This window comes from Vipera ursinii (genome assembly GCF_947247035.1).
Source record: "Vipera ursinii genome assembly, chromosome: 3".
Lineage (NCBI taxonomy): Eukaryota > Metazoa > Chordata > Lepidosauria > Squamata > Viperidae > Vipera > Vipera ursinii.
In genome coordinates, this window is record NC_139516.1 from 83219027 (window position 1) to 83232047 (window position 13021).

Consider the following 13021-nt stretch of genomic DNA (forward strand, 5'->3'; position numbering starts at 1 on the left):
ATCTATCTATATCTGTACCTTGAATCTTATCCCTAACATATAACTTAGAATAGAATTCAACAAAAGCCTTTTTAATAAGATTTTGCTGAAACACCTCTTTTCCCTTATATACTATTCTATCTATGTTACGTGACCTTTGTTTCTTCCTTAACAAATAAGCTAACTACCCACCCGGCTTATATGCATTACAAAAAGTATTATGTTTAACATACCGTAGGTTGGTTGCCACTCTGCCATCAACATATTAAACTGACCTCTTAACAAAGTAATTGCTTCTTTGATCCTCTTATCAGATGGATTCAAAATTAGAGCCTTCTCTTTCCTCTTAATTTCCTCCTCTAACTCTTTTCGCTTATATTCCAATTTACGCCTATATTTATTATTCAAATATATTAACACTCCTCTCATATAAGCTTTACTTGCATCCCAAACCATTTCAATAGAAGTACCCTTATACATATTTGTATTAAAAAATTCTTTCATCTGTTTTTTACATTCATCCACATTTTCTTGATATCTAAACAGATTTTCATTCAACTCCAAGACCTCCTCTCTCCACTCTCTTTTTCCAATTCCAACCATACTGGACTATGATCTGATAAAGTTCTTGGACATATCTTAATCTTCTTGATCCTAGAAAAAAATCATTAGTAGTTAATACAAAGTCAATCCTGGAAAAGGATTGATGTCTATCAGAAAAAAAGGTAAAATCTTTTTCATCCAAATTTCTTTCTCTCCAAACATCTCTCAATTCCAAGTCATCTTTCATCTCAAAAAAAGATTTAGGCAATCTAGCATGATTTGGTATGCTTTTGAAAAGACCTTTTTTGTCTTTCTGTGTATCCAGGACACCATTCCAATCTCCCATCAAAATACACGATTTATAATCCCATTGAATTATTTTACTATGTAAAAGTTTATAAAATTCTCCTTGCTGTTGATTAGGAGCATATAATCCAACCAAAAGTATTTTCTTGCCTTCTATTAAAAGTTCAATTATAATATATCTTCCTTGTTTATCTGTTTCAATTAAATTAGCTGTTAAATTATTCTTCACATAAATGACTACTCCATTTTTCTTATCTGGAGCAGACGCACTAAACTGTATACCCAATCTAGAGTTTATCAGATATTTTTGATCAACTGCACGAATATGCGTTTCTTGTAAACAAATAACATCATTTTTAAATTGTTTCAAATACTGAAAAACTTTCTTTCTCTTGTGCGGGGAATTTAATCCATTAACATTCCAGGTTAGAAACTTTGTCGCCATCTTTTGCGACCTGAAGCTTTCGGAGCGCCTCTTGCAGAACCACCTGGACCTGCCTCTTCGGTCTCGCTCCTCCCACAGCTTCACTATAAGTAAATTCTTGAGATATGATTGCAGCTTTTTGTTGTTCTTGTTCTTGTCTCATTCGTCTAATTGCAGCCCTTGTCATTCTTTGTTCTTTAACTTCTTCTGTCGACGTCTGGGGCTGCTCAACTTCTACAATTAGCTCAGATTCTTTAACCATCTGCGAAGTAACTGCTTTATCTCCTTGTTTAGTCTCCACTTGAGTCTGATGCTCTCCTTCTTCCTTCCTTTGAATTCTGGAGATGGCGTAGGACCTGCCTTCAATATGTTAGAATAAAAATCTCGTGCCTTCAAAACTGTATTAAGACGATATCTCGTGCCAGTATAATTCACCACCAAGCCAACTGGTATCTCCCATCTAAACTGAAGCTGCCGTTTCTTTAATTCATCTGCCAAAAAAGCAAATTCTTTTCTTTTCCTTAAAATTCTTGGAGGAATCTCTTTCAGAAGTAAAACTTCTTGCTCATCAACTTTAAATCTATTATTATAAAAGGCTTGGATAATCACATTTCTGATCGATCTCTTTGTAAAATAAATCACCACATCTCTAGGTAATTTTATTTGTCTGGCAATCCAAGAATTAACACGAAAAATTTTGTCTATATCCCCCATAATAACTTCCTCTTGATGCTCCAAGATTGGATCGAGGGCTTCTGCCAATAACTCTTTCAAATTTTCCTTTGGGTCCTCTTTCAATCATCTAATCCTCAAAGCAAACTCCATATCTCTATATTGTATCTTAACTACATCATCATCAATCTTTTCCATCTTATTTTCAGCTTCCAACATTTTAGCATCCAATCTCAAATTATTTTGATTCAGCTCTTCCACACGATCATCCAGGCGCTCAATACAAACTGCAAGCCCCTGAAATGCAGCTAAAATGTCTGCTCTTATTTCAGTATTCTTCTCCTCAATAAGTTCAGCTATTTGCTGGGATTGTATTTTTAAAGCATCTTGTAAATCTTTTAATGTTAATGCGGGTGCCACAGGAGGAGGCATTAAAGTCTGTAATGAAGAATACTGAACTGGTGAAGCACCAGCACTTCTAGGAACAGAAGCTTTGGTTGATTTAGAAGCCATCTTAACACCCAGTTAATTTCCGTTGCGCACTTTCACTTTCCATACCACTTGCAACTTTTTCTTTCAAAGTAAACCAGAGTTAAAGTTCAAATACTTGCTGTTTCAATATTCTCCTGCACAGCTCTGCCTGCATCCAAGTAATCCAAAGTTAATTGTTGATTGCAGGGATGGTTGCAGCGTCCTGCTCTGCTCCAAAGCCTTGGAGCAGAGGAGTCCCCGAGTCCGGAGCAAATTCAGGCTATGGGGGGGCTCTCACCCTTCAACCCCCAGAATTTAAACTCTGTGGGTCTAGGGGAGCTCTACCCCTACCTGAACGCTCACCCTCCCCTCTTCTCCCGAGGAGTTTCCGAACCGCAAAACAGCTGATCATCGCTGTTTTAGCGGTTCAAACGGAAACAACAGGGCTGACGGCCGAAACGGCCATCATCGACGGAGCCTTGCCTCCCGGATGTCCAGAACCACTGACATTTTTGATACCGTTGTTAAAAGTGCTTTCCATACCTTTAGGAAAATTCACTTTTTAAAATCACTGCATCAAATTTATTCATAACAAATATGAATATGTGGGCTCTTTTTATCAGAAAGGATTTTATGAGCACTTCCAATAATTCAGCTGTATCTAGAACTGACAGTATTGCTGGTCTAAACTAACCATCATTTGAAAAATTGCATTAGCGTAGAAAATGGTTAAAAAAACTCATCACCCAGCAATTGGTCTAATGTAAAAATCACAGCTTCTATTCAATTCTTCCACCTCACCCTTGAAAGCTAAGATAGGAAAAGACAAGATTGTTTCTTATTTTGAACAGGAAGTGGCTTTGAGGTTTTTCAGTGGGCTAGAGTCCCAGATGAGAAGGGTTGCTTCAGGAAAGGCTGAAAGCAGAATTGTGTTGGGAACAGTGATATTTTGTCTTTTTACATTACATGACCTGAAATTCTCCCCCGCTATCTGCGATTGGATTCAAGACTTTCTTAGGGATCGGGTACAAACAGTGAGGGTCGGGTCTGCTTTGTCCACCCCCCTGAAGCTTTGCACCGGCACGCCACAGGGCTGTGTGCTTAGCCCCTACCTGTACTCTTTATACACTTATGATTGTGTATCATCTGACCCATCCACTGCGATAATCAAGTTCGCAGATGATACAACTGTGGTGGGTCTTATTACAGGTGGGGATGAGACAGCATATAGGGCGGAGGTACAAAAACTATCCATATGGTGTAGTAACAACAACTTGCACCTAAACATCAGCAAGACGAAAGAGATGGTGTTAGACTTCCGGAGAAAAAAAGAGGAACCTGCCCCACTTTACATCCGGGAGGACTGTGTAGAGAGAGTTCCCTCCTTTAAATTTCTGGGAGTCTACCTCTGTGAAGATCTGACCTGGAAAGTTAACACAACCCAGGTGGCTAGAAAGGCCCAACAGAGGCTTCACTTTCTTAGGATCTTGCGGAAGAACAGGGTAGAACAACAGCTAATGACCCTCTTTTACCGGTCTACCATAGAGAGCGTCCTCTCATATGGTATTGTGGTTTGGTATGCCGGTCTGACAGCCGCGGATAGGAAAGTATTACAGAGGGTAGTGAGCACAGCACAAGACATTGTGGGCTGTTCCCTGACACCACTGGATGACATCGCCAGGGCTCGTTGCCTTGGAAGAGTGAGGAAGATTCTCAGGGATGACTCACACCCTGGACGGTATCTCTTTACTCTCCTACCATCCGGTAGGAGATATAGGAATATAGCCAGCCATACCAACAGGCTGAAGAACAGCTTTTATCCGTGGGCTGTTAGGCTTTTGAATGGGATATAATCTTATGCAGAGTTGACTTGGGAGGCCGGTGTGTGGTGTAGTTGGTTCACATAGTGTGGTGGGATGGAGGGTTTGTTGTCACTGTGTGTTGGGGGGAGAGAGCACAGGGGGAGGCTCAGCTAATCTCAATGTACACATGTTGTACTTTGACAATAAAGGTTTATTATTACATGCTGAGTATGTATCCTCTTTTGTCAATTTATTACTAAAGTTTATTTTTTGGGGAAAAAATCCTAGAATTGCCTGATTGCTTTCTAGACTGACCTCAGCTTGGCTAAACTAAAGACTCCCCAAAGTTGTGTTTGGTTTCCCTTTTTATAGCTGAGCCAGAACTAATGTGGGCGATTAGTTCCTCTTCAATCGTCAACTGGTTTTTCCATAGCGCTGATGTGGAACTGAGAAACTGGATTGTGACTAAGGGGTGGTGGCAGGGAAGGAAACCTACTTTTTTAGTATGTTTATCCCCACATATAGATTACCTCTACATGCTTCATTGTGCAGAGATGGGTTGGTTTGATCCTTGTGTACTTTATTACAATTCAGGTAGTTCTTGACTTACAACCATTTTTTAGTGATCATTTGAAGTTACAGCATCACTGAATGTTGTAATGGTCACCCTTATGACCATTGCAGAATCCCCATGGTCATGCAATCAAAATTTGGACAGTTGGCAACTGGCATGTATATATGACAGTTGCAGTGCCCCGAGGTCATGTGATCACCTTTTGCGATCTTCTGACGAGCAAAGTCAATGGGGAAGCCAAATTCACTTAAGAACCATACTGTATTGCTAACTTAACAACTACAGTGATTCACTCAACAACTGTGGCAAGAAAGTGTTCTGTACCAGCCTACTACTGGCCCTGCAGATAAGGCAGGGACAACCCCTTTTACAAGAAGGCAAGAGGCTGGAACTAAGCCTGCCAAATTTATGAACACAAAAGCAAATAGAGCAAAACAAGACACGAACCATGAAACAGGAACTATTCAAACGGTTGCCTTCAGCAAACCAGCCGTCCCACGCATTCCCCTTTTAAACAGTTCAGGGCGTGGCTTCTCTCTGCCTCCTTCTGAGGTGCCCCAATGCCTTCCTCTATTTACTCCTGATTGACTGCCTCCTGCGTCGGGCGTCCTTGAACAGGGCCAGCTGTGGGTCATCTTCATCCACGCTGTCAGGCTCACACAGCTGGGTCTGCGTCGTAACCAGGTGGGAGGGGCCTGGCTGAGGGCTCTCATCAGCAAGCTCTCCAACCCCCTCAGCAAGGTCTCCAACACCCCCCTCCTCCTCCTCTGAATCATCTGACCCAAATGCCGAACCCACAGGCTGACCCTGAACCACAACAGAAAGGTCGTAAAATGGGGCAAAACTCACTTAACTTCTGTCTGACGTAGCAATGGAAATTTTGGCCTCAGCTGTGGTCATGAGCCGAGGACCACCTGTATACTTTTTTACCATTTGTTCTGTTTAGTTGAAGGATCTTCTGGCCTGCACCAAGTTCATTTGATGAAGCTATCGGTGCAGGATGTGACAAAAAGGTTTTTTTTCCAGACAGCTTCTCATAGTGCCTAAGGCTGTTTTTGAAAGGAGAAAGAGTAAGAAGTCCAAGGCCATTTAGCTGCCTTTTCATTCCTCAGAGAAGATCCTTTTGAAAATATTTTGGGATTGAAGAACCCGATAAAAATGTAAGGGAACAAATACTATTTTTTTAAAAAAAAAAGTTTTTCAGATACGTATTTGTATATTCTACAAAAAACTATATAGTACCCTAGCAATGACATAATATTAGAGTTTGTTTTAAAAAGACCCTATCTCTTCAGAAGAACTGTAATTCCCAGTCAGAAATTTTACTTTTGAGAGCACGGGAAGAGTACAAAAGGAGCACGGGCACATCATACATTTCAATACCTTTCTCAAGAGATTACATGGACTATGGCTTGAAAATTTCAGCCTCTCTCCCCAGGCATGTCAGGAATGTTGATCAGGAACACAAAGAATTAAACATCTCCCCTGCCATTTATCCCATCATGTTATTGTGTCTTCACCCCCGAATTTGACTCCCATGCCCATTTTAAGAAAATAAGTTCATGAAATGAAGGCTCACTGACTGAGATGAGCGGCTACAGAAACTGAATAAATAAATAATCGTATTTATTTTTTTTAATTTTTTATTACATTTATATCCCGCCCTTCTCCGAAGACTCAGGGCGGCTTACAAGCTTAGCAGTAGCCTTCATTCTATGTATATGCCTGCTTGTTAGGGCTTTCACACACACCCCAAGCGGCATTATTACAAAGTCAGCTTATTGCCCCCAACAATCTGTAAAAGTATGCGCACTTTTACAGGATTCATGAAAGAGCTTCTTGCGTATTCCTCCTCTCAAATTTAATAAGATACTATGCTGCTTCTTTGATTCTAATAATACAGGCGTGAAATTGCGATGAATTCACCTACTTAACAGAGCAGAATTGCAAGGCTCTATTCCAAGAAGCTCTGTGCTTTACAAGCTTCACAACAAACAAGTCCAAATTCCAGACAAGCTTAGAAAATGCAGGTTATATTCTAAAAGCAAACAATACTTTTTAGCTGTAATGCTATAAAACTGCAATGTAGAAAACACCTATACTGCAAAATCATTATTCTATTATGAAAATCTTACCTGAATATGTTCATAGCTTTTTAATTAACAAGACTGATTGTGCTTAATGCCATAAGCACAAAGTACTGTAAGTCATTTCATTTCCATTAATGATTTACCTTTTACAAATAAGATTAGTTGCTCACTGGGACTGAACCAAACTAACTTTGGTGTGGGGGGGGAAGCTTAACCCATTCTTTAACTTGATATTTGTATAAAAAGTATTTTATATTACGTGTCCAGAGAAAACATCAGTATTTCTTCTTTTTCATTAGACATATTTCTGTAAACTCTTCTACATCTGCTCAGATCAAAAGATTCCCCCTTCCAACACATAAAGTAATATTTATAGAACTCCACTCAGACATTTATCAAATCTAGGCTGGCAGTTCCTCAAGTTTGCAAGGAAAGGTGTTTACATTTATAAGTGACTACAGCAGCCAATTCATCCAACTTGTTAGAATATTCCTTTTGTCCCTGCGCTAAACAAGAGATGGTTATGTTTTTTAAAAATAATCTTAAATCAATTTATAAAGTGTGTGCCACAATCTCAGAAATTTTCCAAAAAACAACTTTATTATCCAAGTGCGAAAGTGGGTAAAACTCAAAACTTGCTGGATGGGGAAAAAGTAGGCTGAAGGTGTGACACACGCTCATTTCTGAAAAAGAGACAGTGAAACCAACCAGCTGACAATGGTCTAAACAAGAACAACAAGAAAAGTATTTTAACGCAGGAATTGAGGACAACCTATAAAGAACTAATTCAAGCATAACAAGTCAGTTTACAGGATAGGAGACCGCCTACATTGCCTTTGCTGTCATTAATTTATGGGCTAGATCAGATCTGGATATATAGACAGACAAGAAACAAGTCCCTTCTCGGTTATTTAACCACAGTAGCAATTCTTAATTATACGCTGGATGAAAGGAAGTTCGGATCACCACATAGAGATTTGTATATGAAACCGGGTTAATGGTCAAAACAGCATCATTTCTTCTAAAATTATTTTGGAAATAAAAATACATGCACCTTAAAAGCATGTTGCCAACACCCTATTAAGATATTGAAGTGTTATTATACTGAGCTGATTTGCTGGTTTAACAATTGTTTCCCTAAGAGCTTAGCCAGGGGCAGCAAGGTGTTGTTATATTCCTCATGATTCAGAAGATCTAGAGCAGGGGTGTCAAACTGGCGGGCCATGGGCCGGATGCGTCACATGCAGGCCACACACACAATTCCGCAAAGGCAAAAAACGCCGCAATACGGCACGTGACGCAATCGAGTTTGACACCTGTGATCTAGAGTGCATAAAGAATTAAAACTTTATTGAATTATAGCATTGTAGGAATGGATAATATAGATATGCACTGTTTTTGTTTAGAGCAGGGGTGTCAAACTCAATTTCATTGAGGGCCGCATCAGCTTTGCGGTTACCCTCAGGGGGCCAGGTGGGTATGGCCAGGGTGGGCGTGGCCTCCTGGGTGGGCGTGGCTAGAGTGCATATGGCCTACTGGGTGGGCGTGGCCAGCTCTACATTGTTCGCATCAAGGGTGCCTATGGGGCCCTGGGCAGGAATGGGACAGATCTGAGGGTCTTTGGCAGGAGGAGGGTCTCTGGGCCAGGGCCAAGGCAGTGGGGGCCGTTCCCTCACTGTTTCCAGGATGGCTTTGAGGGCCGCATGAAACCACTTCGGGGGCCAGATCCAGCCCCCGGGCCTTGTGTTTGACATGTCTGTTTTAGAGGTACAGAACTCCATACTTACAAACAGAATGAGGTTTCACATTTTTCACAAGACCTACCAATGTTAAGTTTTCCTCTCACATAAACTGCCTCCTTTTCCTTTACCTCTTTTTTACTTCCCCTGTCCACTGCATTTTTGTATGACTTTGGACCAGTCATTCTCTCAGACCAGCCCATCTCAGAAGTAGTTCTTGTGGAGAAAATGGAATGGCAAAGTACTGTGTATGATACCTTGAGCTCCTGTAGAAAAAAAATGTGATCTAAATCTAATAAATAAATAATATAAATTATGCTTCTGATATTTGAATTATTAGAGCCCTTCAAAAAAAATAATGAAAACATGTAATGATCAAACTATTTTATATAGACAATGTTTTTCAAAGGATATCGACGAGATTATTCTTCCAGCAACAAAATATCCAAAAACTAGCCCTCTACAGACAGGCAAACAATAAATGATACTTTATATGAGATAATCAAAGTCAACAAAATGTTCCCTCCAATGTAGGAACAGATCCTTTGAAAAATAACTGATTAGCTGAAAAGATATTTTGGTTCACTGTAATCATACTGTGAAGGATTTCACTGACCCGTAAGTAGTACTTAAAACAGCTTCTTCTCTAATTACTTCACGACACAGAATACTTAGTTCAAGATTAAAAGAAACTACCCTTTTGTAATAATTATAATAACCCAATGCATTATTGTACCGGTTAGAAGCACCACTAGGTGGCACCATCTAGTAGAGCTTATCTGGGCTAGAAAGCTAAGCAGGGAAGGACAGTTGGAAAGTAAGATGGGAGATTTCAAGGAAACTTCCAAGGCTTAGTCTACACTGAAAAGACAAACATGCCAATATAAGGCAATGTAAAACCATTTCTATGCTGATGCCAAGAAAATTCCACAAAGTGTTCCTGAAGCCACTAGGAGAGGGAGTTTATCTACTTTACCTCTAAGATATAAGGTGATCTTCTCCATTCATTAAAGGAACATGCATTTAAGAGATTATTTAAATCAATGTTTATCAAACCTCGCAACTTTAAGATGTATGGACTTCAACTTCCGGAATTGTTCAAGAAGACTGCAAAAACTGATTATAAACAACAATGTAGCATAGTCACTGAAATAATTCACTGGGAAGAATTATCATGTGCCAGTAATGAAAAAATGGTAGGAACATATAGTTGAAAAAGTTATTTTTTTTAAAATCCCATTTATATCCCGCCCTTCTCCGAAGACTCAGGGCAGCTTACAATCTAAAGCACAAATCAATGTGTTTAGCAATAGCCTTCATTCTATTTATATGCCTGCTTATTAGGGCTTTCGCACCCCCCACAAGCGGCATTATTACAAAGTCAGCTTATTGCCCCCAACAATCTGGGTCCTCATTTTACCTACCTCGGAAGGATGGAAGGCTGAGTCAACCTCGAGCCTGGTGGGACTCAAACCTGCACTAATTGCAGGCAGCTGGTGTTACTTAAGGAGGCATTAGCCCACTGTTCCACCAAATGAGCAGGTTAAAATATTCTGGTATTTCAGAATATTGACTGATAACTCTTGGCTCGTAACACCAGATATAACTGTGGTTAAAAAGAAAAAGTGTGAGGTGTCCTTGGTGCTCTCTGAGCTTACTTGTTTTCTTGCCGACATTTCATTACCCTAACCAGGTAACATGGTCAGTGCTAGTAAGGAGTGCTGTTTGCTGTCGGTTTATATTCTGGTGTCTTGCCTGTCTGTGTGTGTGTGGGGGGGGGGGGGCGTTCTTAGGGATTCTTTGGTTGGGCTGTTTACTAATGGCTCTGTGGCAGTTTCTTGACTGAGGTATTGCTTACTTGATTGTTGGTCTGAAGTTGACCTTAAGAGCTAAACTGTGCTGATCCGAGTGCTGATTACTGGTGGAGAGATGCTGGAGTCTTCTCCCCTTTTGGGCCAGTAGCTGACTGTCCATTTTGCACGGTCAATACATGTTGTTAATGTCTGTGCATAAAGTATGCATAACTGATGTGGCAGTAGCAGGGATTAGTAAAACAGAAGTCAAAGAACTGGAGAAGATCACAAAGTATCAAGATCTGAAATTCAAAGTTGAAAGATTATGGCATAAACCAGCCCACGGTGGTCTACACACTTGAAGGTCACACCATACAATCTTGGATAGCATTTAGAAAATCTCTGTGTTAAGAATATTTCCATCTGTCAGTTACAAAAGGCCACACTGCTTAGATACGCACATACACTATGCCAACATATTTCAACATCCTAGGTTCTTGGGAAAAACCTGATGCATATGAAGGCCAACACCAGTTAAAGAACTGGAACCTGTGACTTCACATTGTTGTGTATATAGTAACAATAATAATTTAACACCTTAAAACAGTGGAGTCAAACTTGCAACGTCACGTGATGTGTTGCAACTTTTTTTCCATTGCCAGCAATGGGGTGGGCGCAGTTCTGGCATGACGCATCTGGCCCATGGGACGGCAGTTTGACACCCCTGCCTTAAAACAACATCTGTCTATCCCAGAACCTTGGGAAGGACTCAATAGGTGAATAAAAATGCCAAATCCAGTCTAAACATCTGGGTGACTATGCACCCAATCATAACAATTTAAACTTGTATACTGCTTTCAACAACTCTGGGTAGCGACTTACTAGAGAAATAATGACGGCTTTGGGAAAAAATATTGAAATTCCCTGGTATGTCTATACCGACAAAGATGTGAATCAGGTAACCAATAGTTTTCTCTTTGATACTAACATAATTTCCTATTGAAGAAGCAGGATAGAAATAATGCTTTTGAAATTTGATTTTAAAGATTATTGAGAAATCCATGGATGACCAAGAAAATAAACGAATGGATCATACAATTTACCAATCCAGATTTCTGACTTGAGAGACAAAAGACCAAATTCAATTATCATATTTTGGATACATTATGCAAAGACCCAGATTTCTTAAGAAATCTATAATTTTGAGAAAGAGAAGCAAAAAGAAAAAAAGACTGCCAGCAGCAAAGTGGATGGGCTCAATTACAGGTGAAACTTGAAAAATTAGAATATCGTGCAAAAGTTCATTTATTTCAGTAATGCAACTTAAAAGGAGAAACTAAAATATGACATAGACTCATTACATGCAAAGCAAGATAGTTCAAGCCGTGATTTGTCATAATTATGATGATTATGGCGTACAGCTCATGAAAACCCCAAATCCACAATCTCAGAAAATTAGAATATTACATGCAATCAATAAAACAAGGAGTGTACATAGAACAATATCGGACCTCTGAAAAGTATAAGCATACATATGTACTCAGTACTTGGTTTGGGCCCCTTTTGCAGCAATTACTGCCTCAATGTGGTGCGGCATGGAAGCTATCAGCCTATGGCACTGCTGAGGTGTTATGGAAGACCAGGATGCTTCAATAGCGGCCTTCAGCTCTTCTGCATTGTTCGGTCTCATGTCTCTCATCTTTCTCTTGGCAATGCCCCATAGATTCTCTATGGGGTTCAGGTCAGGCAAGTTTGCTGGCCAATCAAGCACAGTAATCCCATGGTCATTGAACCAGGTTTTGGTGCTTTTGGCAGTGTGGGCAGGTCCCAAGTCCTGCTGGAAAATGAAGTCAGCATCCCCATAAAGCTCGTCTGCGGAAGGAAGCATGAAGTGCTCCAAAATCTCCTGGTAGACGGCTGCGTTGACCCTGGACTTAATGAAGCACAGTGGACCAACACCAGAAGATGACATGGCTCCCCAAATCAACATAGACTGTGGAAACTTCACACTGGACTTCAAGCATCTTGCAGTGTGTGCTTCTCCACTCTTCCTACAGACTCTGGGTCCTTGGTTTCCAAATGAGATGCAAAAGTTGCTCTCATCAGAAAAGAGGACTTTGGACCACTGAGCAACAGACCAGGTCTGTTTTTCTTTAGCCCAGGTAAGACGCTTCTGACGTTGTTTGTTGTTCAGGAGCGGCTTGACAAGAGGAATACGACATTTGAAGCCCATGTCCAGGATCTGTCTGTGTGGTGGCTCTTGATGCACTGACTCCAGCCTCAGTCCACTCCTTGTGAAAGTCCCCAACACTTTTGAATGGCCTTTTCCTGACAATCCTCTCCAGGCTGCGGTCATCCCTGCTGCTTGTGCACCTTTTTCTTCCACACTTTTCCCTTCCACATAACTTTCTATTAATGTGCTTTGATACAGCACTTTGGGAACATCCAACTTCTTTTGCAATTACCTTTTGAGGCTTTCCCTCCTTATGGAGGGTGTCAATGATGGTTTTCTGCACAACTGTCAGGTCAGCAGTCTTCCCCATGATTGTGATTCCTACTGAACCAGACTGAGAGACCATTTAAAGGCTCAGGAACCCTTTGCAGGTGTTGTGGCTTAATTAGCTGATT

The 13021-nt window shown here is 40.5% G+C and overlaps 1 protein-coding gene and 1 long non-coding RNA gene across 4 annotated transcripts in view; one reads left to right on the forward strand and one right to left on the reverse strand.

Moving 5' to 3' along the window:
* Nucleotides 1-13021, reverse strand: part of EVI5 (ecotropic viral integration site 5) — an 87828-nt gene that overhangs the window by 62994 nt on the left and 11813 nt on the right. The window lies entirely within an intron of this gene.
* Nucleotides 4269-13021, forward strand: part of LOC310638335 — a 55675-nt gene continuing 46922 nt past the window's right edge. Inside the window, exon 1 of the long non-coding RNA XR_014492093.1 lies at nt 4269-4406. This is a non-coding gene — a long non-coding RNA (uncharacterized lncRNA). The remainder of the gene's footprint in view (nt 4407-13021) is intronic.